This window comes from Bombus impatiens, unplaced genomic scaffold (genome assembly GCF_000188095.3).
Source record: "Bombus impatiens unplaced genomic scaffold, BIMP_2.2 scf_0044, whole genome shotgun sequence".
NCBI lineage: Eukaryota > Metazoa > Arthropoda > Insecta > Hymenoptera > Apidae > Bombus > Bombus impatiens.
The window spans coordinates 1,060,397-1,072,001 of record NT_176463.1 but is presented as its reverse complement, the minus strand read 5'-3'; the positions used below and the strand labels follow the sequence as shown (position 1 = coordinate 1,072,001).

The window sequence follows — 11,605 nt, the reverse complement described above, 5'->3', positions numbered from 1 at the left end:
CGTCTACGGCTCGTGCCATTGAACAAACTAGTCCGCTTCAACGATAGTTACTTCTTTCTTGTTACGCGGCTACCAAGTTTCGCACCAACGCGCCGCTCAGGAAGGTTGCGGTGAACTTGGTAGGAAGCTCGTTTCCTACGTTCACTCTCGCTCTCTTTCTCTTCCTCTTACTCTCACCGGTTTGTGTCTGGTGCTCCGTTTTCGGCCACGAAGGATCACCGGGATTCGGGGTTAACGACAGCTGGCGCGTTTCGTCCCGGTTTCCAAAGACAGGGCCGATCAAGGCCAAGTACAAAAGGACTTCTTTGGTACCCGTTCAGAGTTTCCTGCCCCGTCTTAAGTTGATTCAGCTCGAACTTAGGCTGGAGTTTCGCGTAGATACGTCACTTCCCCCGGATTCTGTTTCTCCTTCGATGGAATATGATGCTGCACGAGGTAGATGGTGACTGGTCTTTCGGGCCGCGATGAGGGTGTTTGCAGTTTCTTCGAATGCGGGATGCTTTCAACAATGTACGAAGGTTTTAGATCTTGTTCGAAAGTAGTAGACAAATGTAAGAGAAATAGAGTTGGTTTTATGGAATTATTAACTGATATTGGGTACTTCTTTTGTACAAAGATATGTTTCTGTTTGTATATTATTATTTATGCTTTAAGAAATTTGCTTTTAATATAATGTCATTAGTTTATTTCCGTAAAGGTTATTCTACGCTATTTGGTTTTTAAGTAGTATAGATTTCTAAGTACACAAATATAGTTTACGACAAGTACCTTTTTCGATTTCATTTAGAAAAATCTTTTTTTCAATCACGTCACTACTATAATACCAATGACATTTTATTTCATCCTTCGATACTTATCCTCACCAACCATACAACGTATGTTTCTGTCTCTACTACTAAAAGAATTCACTTTCCTATCACTCATCGAATTTTCGAAATCATCTACGAATCGATTTTTCAAGGAACAACTTCGTCCAGCACCCAACACCAACTTTACCCCCGAATTATTACGATGCTCGGATGATTCGATCGAGAGATGATTAATTATATCAGCTTCTTAAGAATTCTTCTATCACCTTCTGCCGCGGCAAACGGGAGAGACAAAGGGGGAGAGAGAGATAGTTCCCAGAGGGAGGGGGAGAGCACGCGAGGAGAGAGAAACAGAGAGAGAGTTAGCTGGTAGGGGAATTGTTACCCGAAGTTTAAACTTGGTTGTCGACTGCCGTTAACAAGGTTTGCCATGGGGCTGGTTCAGTAGTGTCTAGGTCTCGGGGTGTGCCACATCTCGCGCCCATGTTCATTCCGGCGTCTTGGCTCCGTCATCGAAAGTACCGAGTACTTGTCGCGTCACACTTTTCCATTTTGTTCTTCCTGTGAAGCGTCGAAGATGTTCGACGTCGCCGACGGTGCACGTTCGCGTCGTCGCCACTGGTGAACCAGCCTCAAGACCATTGCAATTGTGACACTATTCGTTGTGTATTTTACTTGATGTGTCAGTTTTACGTCGGTTTAAACGTGAAAGGATTACATTGAATTAATGACTTAATGGAGGAGAAGTGCTTGGTGACATATTGATGACCTAGCAGATTTGAGATGTAAGTGTCTGTTTCTTTTTTGAAAAAACAGAGCTTGTGAAAAGAATACAGTGTTGCTTTGTGAATTGCGTTTTTGAAATTAATTTTATGTTAGGTTGAGGAAACGCGATTCTGTGTAATGATCTTTAATAATATTGGAGGAATACAATACACACATACAATTCTCCCATTATCCACGATTGTTAGAGTTTATACTTGTACATAGTATAATTTGTACTGAAAATTTGTACACAGACTTAGTAGATTATTTCTATATTTAACCTTTAGTTTGCACCATTTCTCTTAGCTCAATACAATTTTTTTCATTATTCATCATTGATTTTTTTCTTACCATGGCCCTTACTGTCTACTTAATACCTAGTTTTTAAACTTTATACCTTTATACCGTATCATCCATATTACCATAAAATAGGGGATCTAGATAAATTGTAGAAAAGAACCAATTTAAGTAATTTTCGATACGTTACTAAGCAATCGTTGGAACGCGATGATCCACAAGTTTGGAAAACATTTAGCAATCTGATTTCGGCGGCAGGTTTCCTTTTGATGACACTGGTTCAAACCGTCGGATAGCTCCGAATCGGATTGCGCTCCTTTCCGAGGAATAAGGGTCGTTCTCGAGAGCGTCCGAAGATTACAGACCGTGCGGGGGGGCTGAATTTAGGAGGAAGAATAGTAGTGAAGCAACCGGCGTCGGGTGAAAACTCACCCCCTGCGTGTTCGTTGATTATATCGATTCGAGGCCTACCTAACGGAATTACGTTCAGAGTGGCCCTAACCTCGCTCAACCTTAAAGGCACCACCTAAGGATCGCCGCCCAAATATTTTCAATGACCACAAGATCTCCAAATTGAAACTTTGGAAACCTACATATTAAACATTCTGATATATAACGTAGATAAATATTCTGATGTATAACGTAACTATGATTCGATCAATTTTTCTTGAAAGAAAGACGTTTAAATTTGAATGAACTACGTTCTAATACTGTATAATATTTTTCGTGAACAAATTCTTTGACAAAGGTAGTTGTTGCTTGAAAAGAAAGTTATTATGATTGCAAGAGTTATTGTAGTATAGCTAATTGTTTGATTTTCGTCTTATCGTTTTATTCCTCCTTGTTAGGTTGCTCTTAGTGTTAGACGACGTTACGAAGTTCAGTGATAGTAACTTTTTACTCATTATTTCCTAATTAGTTTTGTTTTTAGCGATGATCAATTAATCGTGCTGTGTAGTAGATGATGTGCATACAAATATCTTCTGAAAATTTGTTATAAAAAGAATTTATATTCTGGTGGTTTTTATCATGGTGGTACTTTATCATTTCGTTCGATTAACAAATTGAAATTGTAGAATTAGAACATAAAAATTCACATATCGTGCAAATTATACGTTTTACTTTTACCTAATGATATTATCGACTCAATTATACAAATTTCAATGTCAAACTTTTTATTTATTAACAACGACAACAGATGGAGCCTGCATCTGTATATATTTTAACAGAAATTCAGCATCGTATTTGCTAAATTCCTATTCACTCCAGTATTCCATTTATCATTACATCATGTTAAATCTTTAGATATCTTATTCCTTCGACAACTTAATCAAATATATATTTTCGATATCTGTTTCATATTTTTATGAACAGAAATCTTTAGAACATTTTAAAGATTTTTTGATTCCTTATTCTTTTTGAAGAAAAACTCTACCACCAAAAACTCGCATTCTTGTAGACCGCCCGATTTATTCACTCAACATTCCCACTTTAACCATCGAGTAACCGGCATCGTGCCGCACCGGTCCATTATTCCAGCGAGTATTAGCCGTTTCTTAGCCGTTTGCACGGTAGCGTGATCCAATTTGTCGAAAAATGCGCTATCGCGACTAACTGCGAGACGACGCGACGTAAGAAGAGGAGGCAAAACGGCAGGACGCGAATCAAGGGGTGAACATGGGGTAGTTTAAATGGGTGGGGGCGGACGGAGGACGTCGAGGGACGAGAAGTCGGGGGAGCAGGCAATTAATACGACGCGGAGGCATGCACGTCGGCTGGCAACGGCGAAGGTTCGCTTCATTAGGGCCCGAAGGTAGGTTGGAAGGGTTGATTTTTAGCTTGAAAACCCTCCCACTGCTGCCTCATTGGTTTCCAATTATCGAAATGCCGTCGCCTTAAGGCATCCTCGCCGCGCTCCCTGTCCGTCTCCTGTCCCGGATACCTTTCCGCTGAGCGTTCGTCGCAAATGCGCCGTAATTTATAGTCGGAACGTGCGAATCGTTTATTCCGCTCGAAATACGATGGCTATTCGACAATAGAAACGGTATATCCGGTGGAAACGAGCGAACTTGTAAAGTCCAGTTGAGGACTTGGTTCTGTTGTTATCCAGGATCAAAATGGGAAATAGTTATTGCAAAGAAACTTGTGCTTCACAAAATTTGATATAATACTTAAAAATTTTGAAAGATAGAATGTACCTCAGAAGGTAGATGGTCCGATACTTGACGTATAATACTCCGCCCAATTTTCTTCTCGTTACGAATTCGTTTAGTGCCACGAGGTTCCACAATCTTTTTATTCCCTAAAAGCTGGATATTTTCAATACAATAGAAACGGTGTACTGTTAAAAAATAATTGCGTTTGACTGGCGGCACGAGAGCACTCGTAACGCTCTTTCGAGCACCTGCTCCTTATCGATCACAACAAAAATAAACGATCGTAAAAAGTAACGGCAAAAAAGACCGAGATAGGAAAAGAAGAAGAAAGGGGCGAACGAAGAGAGGATTTGGACGGCAGTTTAGCGAAGCGTTGCAATACACGGGTAAAACGTAACGGAGATTCGAGAGCGAGTAAATGCCTATCGAGCGTGCACCGTCGGTCGGCGACGGGGTTTCTTCGTTTCAGAATTTTGAAAATGCAACGGGCGAAGGGTGTTCCGCGATACGACGGAGATCCTGGGAATAAATGCCGGGAATCCTAGCCGGCGATGGTTCTCCCGGAGAACCAGTAGAAATCCTAGAATCCCCACGACACACACTAGATTCCGCACCTGTTTTCCGGTGCATCGAAAAAGAGGCGGGCGTTCTTACGCGCGCCGACGGACAGAGCGAGCTGGCGCGAACCAGAAGAAGAAGAAGAGAACCGACTAGAAGGTGCAGCTCGGTAAAAGAGAAGGAGGTTGAGGTGGCGGTTGCAGAGGAGGAGGAGGCGGATGAGGTGGATGACGAGGAGCAACGGCGCGGCAGCAGTAAGAGGCGAGATGAGAGGTGGAGGAAAAGGAGGATGCCGACGAGGAGGACGAGGAGGACGAGGAGTATGAGAAGAGGAAGAGGTGCTAGAGGCAGAGAAGGAGGACGACGAGGATGAAGAGGAGCAGGAGGAATAGTAGTAGGAGGAGGAGGAGGAGGAGGAGAGAGATGGCCGGGGTAAAGCGAGCGGGGGTGGTCCAATCAGAGGCGAGTACGGGTGGGGCAGAATACCTCCGCCCTCTCCCTCGCGTTACCTCCTGCGACTCTCCTCATCCCTCTTTCTCCACGAGGTTGGAATCACCGCCACCTCCGACCAGCACCACCACTATCCACCTTCTTCCTCCTACTCTACCTTCACCTCCTCCTACGTAAGCTTGGCCTCTCCTCCTCTCTGAAGCCCCCGCGGCTCCTGACGGCTATCCAAGACAAGTGCCCGCGAGAGATTCTCACGGCATGAGCGAGGATCGTTACGTACGACCGACGGCGAGGATATCCACGGCCGAGGATTTCCACGACGATTTCCGCGCGAGTACGCGTTCCAACCCATCATCCACGATACGCACGCAATGCTGCTGCCCGCCGCTCCTGAGGACACCAACGATTGCATTAATCTGGATGTGACCGATCACCCGGTGTAATTGAACGACCGTCGCTGCACGTCACTACGAACACGCACCGTCACAATACACAGAAACACTCACAGGGAGAGTGAAACATCGTGCTTCTGCTGATTACGCGTTCGACAGTAAGTAGGCGCAACGTTGTTTTCATCCCCCCTTGCGTTCCTACGATTTATCTTGTTGTGTCTCTTCGTTTTTCCTATTTTTGAAATCACGGGTGTGCACGTTGCTGATCAATTACTATAGATTACATGGTCAATAGTTCGTCCCGAAAATTATTTACCTCCTGTAAGTGACAAGAATCAGAAAGGCGTGTATAATCTAATCGAAATAGTAGATTGCATCGTATAACGTCGTTGATCTATCGTGTGCCCTATAAACGGAAGCAGAACTGGCTTTCCTCCCGATGAGAAATAAATCTGGGGATGATCGTACGTGGAATCGAGGGAGAAAGGGGAAAATAGTGTCGGGTGTACGGTCGGATAAACACCTGTGCGCGAGATAGAAACGGAGTAATCGGGAAAGGGGACGAGGATGGAAAAAGATAAAGAGACGGCAACAGTGGGGTATGCTCGGATTGCTCGACCAAAACGCGGATGATTCGATCCTTTCTGAACCATTTCACCCGATTTGCCTCGGTGAAATATCGCCGGCCGACTCGCGGTGAACTGCCACCATACGTGTACGCGTGTGCTTCAAACCTCGTTCGTCGACGTTTCCCAGAATTGTGCTGTTTGTCTGAACATAGTCGGACATTCCTACTGCTCCTGCTCGACTGTGCCGATAGAAGCGTGCATTGCCGTACAGCTATAAAATTTTCTGATTTTATTTTACCTTTTTCCTTTTTTGGTTATCTTTGTCAAATTTTTATGTTTCTTAAAGTGTGGTTAGATTAATTAAGGAACGACGCACGAATTACAAAATTCTAAACGTTGCGTCTATTGTGAAGCTACCGATGAGTTGTTGAACGTTAAGATAACTTTATTTTTTTTGTGGTACATTTTCGGTGTTATTGAGGTTGTATCGCAGGTTGGGTTTTAGTGGAATCTGTTCGACTCACGAAACATTTTTACGAAGTTAGATAGACGTCACGTAGGAAGACAAAATGGATAGGACGTGGAAGTAGGGCGATGAGATTATCTTGACCAATAAACCGAATGGTTCGGAATGACTGCAATTATTTCGTGGCGCGTGTGGTCGGTGCCGATTGGACGAAACTGTTTCGCGATCAAGGGAGATAAAGAGCTCGAGAATACGCGCGAACCTACGGTGGACCGTCATGTACTGTCGTAAACGAGATAATGATCGCTCGCCTAGAAATACTCATGAGTAGGAAAATATGCGTAAAATAGGAGAACGTTTATCTGGAAATAAATTATTTTACTATTAATTGCCCAAAAATCAACATAATTTCTAGAAATTGAATATAATAAAAAAATAATAAGAATAATATCTAACGGAACAAGGACTCGAATATCACTCAAAGTTAGATTTTATAACGCGAGGAAAATATCTTTTCTATCACAGAAATATCTTTTAAAGAATCTATCTATCATTCTTTCAATTTCGATATTTCTACATAGAAATTTGCGCGAAGTTGTATGCTTTCGCAATTTTCAAGAAAAGCTCGTATTTATATTTTTCTTATTCCTGGATATTTGTATGGACGCGTAATAAACACGATGCATACAGTCCACCGTGAGGTAATGTGTATGATAGCCTAGTAGAAACTCATGCTATAAGGCGTTTTATCGCGGCGACTCTCGCACGTATACATTTATATTTAAGGGGGAGGACGAAAGTTTGCTGACAACATGGCCGACACGTCTCTGAGCTTTTCCACTCGCCACTCTGTGCTTTCATCGTCTGGCAAGGACGACCTTTATTCTATTCTCGGCGGTTCCACGGCGCTGAGAACCGCCCACTTGCAACCTATCCTGTGAAGCAATTTTCGAGGAAAAAAGAGACACGAGAGTGGCCACTCCGGCCATTACGGAGATGCTTGCGAATTCACCTCGATACACGCCCGCTTCCATAAACTTCACCCGCCTCGCTTTTTCTATGCAGAGCGGAAGCGTTATAATATTCTTTCGAGAGTTTCCGTCGATTTGTGAGGAAATGCTTCTCTACTTCGGGCAACTGTCTTTTGCCGTACGATATTGCGTGTTTCTCGCTACGTATACAATTTTTGAGTCCTTATAAAGTTAAGGAAAAAAATAGTATTAGAAATATTCGAAAAAAGTTTGTTTATTAGATCTGTATTCTTACGATCTGTTAATTATTTTTGTTGTTTTTAAAGAATGAATGATATTATCTTAAAGAATGTTCCTGAGAAAATCGTCATATTTATGTTTCCAACGACTAAAGTACACGCAAGCCAATTTGAATATTAGCAAAAATGAAAGTGCTAAAAAGCTATGTGTAACAATACAGTTTTCTCAAAGACACAGAAAAATCGTTCGATTTGCGAACAAAGTATTTATTCAGCTTCTAAAATAACACGCGAGAAATCGGTGAAAAAGCAGTGCACGCGCGGGAAATCAGAAATGCTGTTAGCCAGATGCGAGTTAACAAGTTCGCGATCGACATGGCCGCATCAAGCACGTCAAGCTGTTTAAGCATGCAGTCACGCGAAAGCACGACCGCGAGACACGCAAGCCACGTCGTCGAGGGACTTCCGCGCATCGTCCGTGGATCTGCTGTTCGGTTAATCGTCGAGAACAAACCAACGAGATCGGCAAAACGGATACAGCCAGTCGCCGTCGATAATAAACGAAACGTGAAACACCCGAGAGAAGTCTGCGTGCAATGACGAATGGTAGAATGGCCGATACAGAAAGAGATGAAAAGAGAAACAGAATGCGAAAGAGAATATGCGAATCGAATCAATGAATCGAAGGAGAAAGTGATAGCGCGTCACGGTTTTGTGAATGAGAGTACGCAGAGGCGGGCGCGTTAATATACTTCGCCACTCATTGATCGTCTCTCGTATTGTGTCCATTGTTGCGCGTCCACATCGTCGTCACAATTAATACAAACCCATTAACAGCATGTACTGATGCGAGCGCAAGCGAGCGTGTAATTGCTGAAACGAACGAATATTGTAGAAAACCGTGGCTTCCGAAGGGTAATAGGTCAACGTGTATTCCGGCTGAATTCTATATGGTGTACAAGGAATAATTTTTGTTTTTTAGTCAGTGGTAATTTTTTAAATATAAATTGAAGAGCGCATGTTGGATGTTTTTGGAATTTTACGTATTGGAATCTTTTGGCGAACGGAAACGCTTATAGAAATTACTTTTACTCTCTTTTTCAACGGTGGTTCTTTTCAAGGAAGAAAGCAACCGAACCAAAATCATTCTCGAGAGACGATAATGCCGTCGCACGTTTCTCCGCGCAGAAGTTGCATCGGTCTTACTGCAATCCTCCCCAGTTGTTTCCAAATCCATTCTCTTCCGCCATGAACAGCGGCGACGAAGATCGGAATACAGGGGCGAAAAACCGGGAAGAACGGAGCGGGAGAGGAGAACCGGGCCAGCGGAAACTTTTCCCGTGCAAAGTACCACGCGGACTGGCTCGAGGTTATGAAATTCTGATGGCTCATAAAATGTAAGAAAATTTACAGACTTCGCCCCTCCGCTCTGCCTTTCCTTCTCTTCTTCTCTGGTTGGTCTCAGTCGCCGGCCAGTCGTGCTTCGTTTCTCCTTCATTTCTCCTTCGTTTCTCGTTCGTTTCGCGGTGCCGCCGGCTTTGCGAAGTGAACGGAAGAACGGCTGAAGGGCGCAAAAGGGGACGTCGGCGTAAAGTTTAAAACTCCCGGCAATCGATTAGGAACCTTGGAAGAGAGTACCACGAATTGTACGCCTGCTTCGTTATTTCTGTGTCTTCGTCTCGGACCCCTTTCGAATCCTCGTGAGTCTCATTCTCCTCGATTAAATGTGTCATTTCATAGTAAGATACCACTGTACTCTCAAAAGCACTGTTATTCTATAGACGAAAACGTCGATTTCGTGGATTTTAACTATCCGGACGGAAGCCAAATGAATGTCTGGTCACGGATAATGAATTTCTGTATGTGAACGGTGGTATTCGATACAGCGTGTCTTTCGAGAGGTGGTCTCGTATCGAATTCTGATTCACCAAGATTTTTCTATCGTTGGTTAAATTGTTGTCGTTTGATCGATATTAATGAGCACCAGTTTTCGAATATTGGCAACCATTGGTGGAGTGTTTTGAAATTGGTAATGGGCTCGAAGTTTTAAGTAGAGATTTAAAGTATAATGATTTAAATCTTGCGCTGCGCTTTTAGCTTCATATGGTTACCAAAGGACATTTAGGTTATTGGAAGTTCATTAGAATTCATTTTTTTTATTGCATCTTCGAATTTTTATTGAAGTTCCTATCTTAAGAATTTGACGTTAAAAGCTGGTATTTCTCTAAGGATTCTTTGTGTTCGTTTCATAATCAAAATCTTCTCGTATCGATTAGGCTCGAGAAGGGGTTAATTAACAGCAGCCAAATGAATAAGTCTTGATCAGTGGAAATTACGCGAGGGACGGCACAAAGACGATAGTCGAACTATTTTCGTCTATTATCTACACTCTTTGAAGCAGTCTAGACGTTTTGTGAAACTCCAGCAGTAGACGAGACGATCGTCCGGACTATTAGGTGCCTGGGGGAGACAACAATTTTAATCATCCCTCCTGTCGATCAGAATCAAGCGATTCTCAGTAAGAGTTGATTAGCGATGTAGCAAAACAATTGTATTCTGTTAGTCAAAACATGTGATACAAAACGATTTAAACGTTTTAGTAATATATAAGAAAGGAAAATTATTGTAGAAAACAGAATTTTCATTTTTCAAAAAGATATTTGCAGGAATAATAAGAACTAAGCAATTAGGAGTGAAAGCTTTCCAAAAACAAATATTCAATTTACAAACATAGATACTCAAACGTAGTCTTCTTTCTGAAACGTTTTAATTAGGACACAATTTTATGAGCATGTAAAAATGCATGTCAAATTTTTTTATTACTTTATCTTTTCAAAAATTTGTTATCAAAATCATACTTGATCTAAGACAAGTTATCGTGCAAATTTTACGCGAGAACAAACAATAACAGTTCTCTCGTAGTTTTGGTCACATAACGACTCGAGCGAATTGTACCCGGGGAAAATTTCCTGGCTGGATGTAGCGAAGAATCTTTAGGCAGCGATGCTCGCTCGACACTCGCCAATCTCGCGCGTATAATTATGTATAAAGGCGACGACGACGATGACGACGACGATGGGGCTGAAGTTAGCGAGGCTGATGGCGGTGATGGTGGTGGCCCGCCGCTCAAAATACGTCTAAATATTAATGAGCTGTCCCTGCCTACGGCATACCACCTTCGTTTGGGCATTCATGCTTTCCTCAGACGGTGGCTACGTGTAGGTGGGCGACGAACGCGTCGAAAAGTGTTGTGTTGGTGTAAAATTAACGCGAAGGAGGGTTGGTTGTTCGTTGTTCCCGTGTGTGTCAGACGCGAAATACCTGTGAAACGAAGTTTGAAGAGTGTCGAACGATAATTATGGCTTTTGTGCGAGTTAATCGTCAGTTTTCATAATAGTAAACTATAGTGGTTCAAATGGAAAGAGTTCAAAATAGGGCATATTTCATTAACTAAACCAAATGCGGAAATTGTAGATGTTTTTAAATGGGTTTCCAATTTAAAAATGGTAAAAAATAGCGGTGATCGATAGTTAAATGGAAATCAGTTTCTAGTTCTTGGGGCAGTAAGCAATGTTGCAGTATAACCAAGTATAGCTGCTTGATAGACAGACGTAAATATCGATATCGTGCTTACCATTATAAATAGCAATACAAGAAATAAATTTCAATAATGAATATTGCGATTAATGTGAGATACGAAGCACAATTTAAGTGATATTTAGCTCTCAATAACGTGTAGTTATATAGGACAATACCTGTAGACAATTGTCTATTTCACACTGTGTGTAATACATCTGCCGTTAAGTAGAATTAGTCGGTAAATGGCCTGACACAGACATCTAATGCAACTGATGTCGTCTTTCATTACACTTTTTTAGTAATTATATCAACACGAATTTAACATTATTCTACTTCTACTTTCCTTTTAAATAA

At 42.2% G+C, this 11,605-nt stretch overlaps 1 protein-coding gene across 8 annotated transcripts in view; it reads left to right on the top strand.

Annotated features, from left to right (window-relative positions):
• Window positions 1-11,605, top strand: part of LOC100747273 (flocculation protein FLO11-like) — a 307,210-nt gene that overhangs the window by 108,021 nt on the left and 187,584 nt on the right. For 2 of the 8 annotated variants that reach the window (XM_033323176.1, XM_033323174.1), the window contains exon 1: window positions 1,259-1,594. The exons of 5 other annotated variants lie outside the window; for them this stretch is intronic. The gene's annotated coding sequence lies outside the window, so the exon portion shown is untranslated. Of the gene's footprint in view, window positions 1-1,258; window positions 1,595-5,224; window positions 5,586-11,605 lie in introns of those variants that run through there. One more of the 8 variants, XM_033323170.1, reaches the window with a different exon arrangement.